The sequence below is a fragment of the Siphateles boraxobius genome, unplaced genomic scaffold, assembly GCF_051911475.1.
Source record: "Siphateles boraxobius isolate OS27281-9 unplaced genomic scaffold, OSU_SipBor_1 349, whole genome shotgun sequence".
NCBI classification, from domain to species: domain Eukaryota; kingdom Metazoa; phylum Chordata; class Actinopteri; order Cypriniformes; family Leuciscidae; genus Siphateles; species Siphateles boraxobius.
The window spans coordinates 170,001-175,000 of NW_027508974.1; the positions used below are offsets into that span (position 1 = coordinate 170,001).

The 5,000-nt window shown below is 51.6% G+C and overlaps 1 protein-coding gene across 2 annotated transcripts in view; it reads right to left on the reverse strand.

The window, feature by feature from the left end:
- The window catches only part of LOC143702190 (solute carrier family 2, facilitated glucose transporter member 9-like), an 11,123-nt gene that overhangs the window by 1,590 nt on the left and 4,533 nt on the right, over positions 1 to 5,000 (reverse strand). The window lies entirely within an intron of this gene.

The window sequence follows — 5,000 nt, forward strand, 5'->3', positions numbered from 1 at the left end:
AACAGGTGAAGGAGAACAGGAGTCTCACCAGTATGAAGGGTAACAGGAGTCTCACCAGTATGAAGGGGAACAGGAGTCTCACCAGTATGAAGGAGAACAGGAGTCTCACCAGTATGAAGGGTAACAGGAGTCTCACCAGTATGAAGGGTAACAGGAGTCTCACCAGTATGAAGGGGAACAGGAGTCTCACCAGTATGAAGGAGAACAGGAGTCTCACCAGTATGAAGGGGAACAGGTGAAGGAGAACAGGTGAAGGAGAACAGGAGTCTCACCAGTATGAAGGGGAACAGGAGTCTCACCAGTATGAAGGGGAACAGGTGAAGGAGAACAGGTGAAGGAGAACAGGAGTCTCACCAGTATGAAGGGGAACAGGAGTCTCACCAGTATGAAGGGGAACAGGAGTCTCACCAGTATGAAGGAGAACAGGAGTCTCACCAGTATGAAGGAGAACAGGAGTCTCACCAGTATGAAAGGGAACAGGAGTCTCACCAGTATGAAGGGTAACAGGAGTCTCACCAGTATGAAGGGGAACAGGAGTCTCACCAGTATGAAGGAGAACAAGAGTCTCACCAGTATGAAGGGGAACAGGTGAAGGAGAACAGGTGAAGGAGAACAGGAGTCTCACCAGTATGAAGGGGAACAGGAGTCTCACCAGTATGAAGGGGAACAGGAGTCTCACCAGTATGAAGGAGAACAGGAGTCTCACCAGTATGAAGGAGAACAGGAGTCTCACCAGTATGAAAGGGAACAGGAGTCTCACCAGTATGAAGGAGAACAGGAGTCTCACCAGTATGAAGGAGAACAGGAGTCTCAACAGTATGAAGGGGAACAGAAGTCTCACCAGTATGAAGGAGAACAGGAGTCTCACCAGTATGAAGGAGAACAGGAGTCTCACCAGTATGAAGGGGAACAGGTGAAGGAGAACAGGTGAAGGAGAACAGGAGTCTCACCAGTATGAAGGGGAACAGGAGTCTCACCAGTATGAAGGAGAACAGGAGTCTCACCAGTATGAAAGGGAACAGGAGTCTCACCAGTATGAAGGAGAACAGGAGTCTCACCAGTATGAAAGGGAACAGGAGTCTCACCAGTATGAAAGGGAACAGGAGTCTCACCAGTATGAAGGAGAACAGGAGTCTCACCAGTATGAAGGAGAACAGAAGTCTCACCAGTATGAAGGGGAACAGGTGAAGGAGAACAGGAGTATCACCAGTATGAAGGGGAACAGGTGAAGGAGAACAGGTGAAGGAGAACAGGAGTCTCACCAGTATGAAGGGGAACAGGTGAAGGAGAACAGATGAAGGAGAACAGGAGCCTCACCTGTATGAAGGGGAACTGGAGTCTCACCAGTATGAAGGGGAACGGGTGAAGGAGAACAGGTGAAGGAGAACAGGAGTCTCACCTGTATGAAGGGGGACAGGTGAAGGAGAACAGGAGTCTCACCTGTATGAAGGGGAAAAGGTGAAGGAGAACAGGAGTCTCACCTGTATGAAGGGGGACAGGTGAAGGGGAACAGGTGAAGGAGAACAGGAGTCTCACCAGTATGAAGGGGAACAGGTGAAGGGCAAAAGGTGAAGGAGAACAGAAGTCTCACCTGTATGAAGGGGGACAGGTGAAGGAGAACAGGAGTCTCACCAGTATGAAGGGGGACAGGTGAAGGGGAACAGGTGAAGGAGAACAGGAGTCTCACCTGTATGAAGGGGAACAGGTGAATGAGAACAGGTGAAGGAGAACAGGAGTCTCACCTGTATGAAGGGGGACAGGTGAAGGGGAACAGGTGAAGGAGAACAGGAGTCTCACCTGTATGAAAGGGAACAGGTGAAGGAGAACAGGAGTCTCACCTGTATGAAAGGGAACAGGTGAAGGGGAACAGGTGAAGGGGAACAGGTGAAGGGGAACAGGTGAAGGGGAACAGGTGAAGGAGAACAGGAGTCTCACCTGTATGAAGGGGGCCAGGTGAAGGAGAACAGGTGAAGGAGAACAGGAGTCTCACCTGTATGAAGGGGGACAGGTGAAGGGGAACAGGTGAAGGAGAACAGGAGTCTCACCTGTATGAAAGGGAACGGGTGAAGGAGAACAGGAGTCTCACCTGTATGAAGGGGAACAGGTGAAGGAGAACAGGAGTCTCACCTGTATGAAGGAGAACAGGTGAAGGAGAACAGGAGTCTCACCTGTATGAAGGGGGACAAGTGAAGGGGAACAGGTGAAGGAGAACAGGAGTCTCACCTGTATGAACGGGAACAGGTGAAGGAGAACAGGTGAAGGAGAACAGGAGTCTCACCTGTATGAAGGGGGACAGGTGAAGGGGAACAGGTGAAGGAGAACAGGAGTCTCACCTGTATGAAGGGGAACAGGTGAAGGGGAACAGGAGTCTCACCTGTATGAAGGGGAACAGGTGAAGGGGAACAGGAGTCTCCCCTGGATGAAGGGGAACAGGAGTCTCACCTGTATGAAGGAGAACAGGTGAAGGGGAACAGGTGAAGGGGAACAGGAGTCTCACCTGTATGAAGGGGAACAGGTGAAGGGGAACAGGAGTCTAACCTGTATGAAGGGGAACAGGTGAAGAGGAACAGGAGTCTCACCTGCATGAAGGGGAACAGGTGAAGGAGAACAGGAGTCTCACCTGTATGAAGGAGAACAGGAGAAGGGGAACAGGAGTCTCACCTGTATGAAGGGGGACAGGTGAAGAGGAACAGGAGTCTCACCTGTATGAAGGGGAACAGTTGAAGGAGAACAGGAGTCTCCCCTGTATGAGGGGGAACAGGAGTCTCACCTGTATGAAGGAGAACAGGTGAAGGGGAACAGGAGTCTCCCCTGTATGAAGGGGAAAAGGTGAAGGGGAACAGGAGTCTCACCAGTATGAAGGGGAACAGGTGAAGAGGAACAGGAGTCTCACCTGTATGAAGGGGAACAGGTGAAGGAGAACAGGAGTCTCACCTGTATGAAGGAGAACAGGTGAAGGGGAACAGGAGTCTCACCTGTATGAAGGGGGACAGGTGAAGGGGAACAGGAGTCTCACCTGTATGAAGGGGGACAGGTGAAGGAAAACAGGTGAATGAGAACAGGAGTCTCACCTGTATGAAGGGGGACAGGTGAAGGGGAACAGGTGAAGGAGAACAGGAGTCTCACCTGTATGAAGGGGAACAGGTGAAGGAGAACAGGAGTCTCACCTGTATGAAGGGGGACAGGTGAAGGAGAACAGGAGTCTCACCTGTATGAAGGGGAACAGGTGAAGGGGAACAGGTGAAGGGGAACAGGAGTCCCACCTGTATGAAGGGGAACAGGAGTCTCACCAGTATGAAGGGGAACAGGTGAAGGGGAATAGGAGTCTCACCTGTATGAAGGGGAACAGGTGAAGGAGAACAGGAGTCTCACCTGTATGAAAGAGAACAGGTGAAGGGGAACAGGAGTCTCACCTGTATGAAGGGGAAGAGGTGAAGGGGAACAGAAGGCTCACCTGTATGAAGGAGAACAGGTGAATGGGAACAGGAGTCTCACCTGTATGAAGGGGAACAGGTGAAGGGGAACAGGAGTCTCACCAGTATGAAGGGGGACAGGTGAAGGGGAACAGGAGTCTCACCTGTATGAATGGGGACATGTGAAGGAGAACAGGTGAATGAGAACAGGAGTCTCACCTGTATGAAGGGGGACAGGTGAAGGGGAACAGGTGAAGGAGAACAGGAGTCTCACCTGTATGAAGGGGAACAGGTGAAGGAGAACAGGAGTCTAACCTGTATGAAGGGGGACAGGTGAAGAAGAACAGGACTCTCACCTGTATGAAGGGGAACAGGTGAAGGGGAACAGGTGAAGGGGAACAGGAGTCTCACCCGTATGAAGGGGAACAGGAGTCTCACCAGTATGAAGGGGAACAGGTGAAGGGGAACAGGAGTCTCACCTGTATGAAGGGGAACAGGTGAAGGGGAACAGGAATCTCACCTGTATGAAGGGGAACAGGTGAAGGAGAACAGGAGTCTCACCTATATGAAGGAGAACAGGTGAAGGGTAACAGGAGTCTTACCTGTATGAAGGGGGACAGGTGAAGGGGAACAGGTGAAGGGGAACAGGAGTCTCACCTGTATGAAGGGGGACAGGTGAAGGAGAACAGGTGAAGGGGAACAGGAGTCTCACCTGTATGAAGGGGGACAGGAGAAGGAGAACAGGTGAGAGGGGAACAGGAGTCTCACCTGTATGAAGGAGAACAGTTGAAGGGGAACAGGTGAAGGGGAAACGGTGAAGGGGAACAGGAGTCTCACCTGTATGAAAGGGGACAGGTGAAGGGGAACAGGAGTCTCACCTGTATGAAGGGGGACAGGTGAAGGAGAATAGGTGAAGGGGAACATAAGTCTCACCTGTATGAAGGAGAACAGGTGAAGGGGAACAGGTGAAGGGGAACAGGAGTCTCACCTGTATGAAGGGGGACAGGTGAAGGAGAACAGGTGAAGGGGAACAGGAGTCTCACCTGTATGAAGGGGGACAGGTGAAGGAGAACAGGTGAAGGGGAACAGGAGTCTCACCTGCATGAAGGGGGACAGGTGAAGGAGAACAGGTGAAGGGGAACAGGAGTCTCACCTGTATGAAGGAGAACAGGTGAAGGGGAACAGGAGTCTCACCTGTATGAAGGGGGACAGGTGAAGGAGAACAGGTGAAGGGAAACAGGAGTCTCACCTGTATGAAGGAGAACAGGTGAAGGGGAACAGGAGTCTCACCTGTATGAAGGGGAACAGGAGTCTCACCTGTATGAAGGAGAAAAGGAGTCTCACCTGTATGAAGGGGAACAGGTGAAGGGGAACAGGAGTCTCACCTGTATGAAGGAGAACAGGTGAAGGGGAACAGGTGAAGGGGAACAGGAGTCTCACCTGTATGAAGGGGAACAGGTGAAGGGGAACAGGAGTCTAACCTGTATGAAGGGGAACAGGTGAAGGGGAACAGGTGAAGGAGAACAGGAGTCTCACCTGTATGAAGGGGAACAGGTGAAGGGGAACAGGAGTCTCACCTGTATGAAG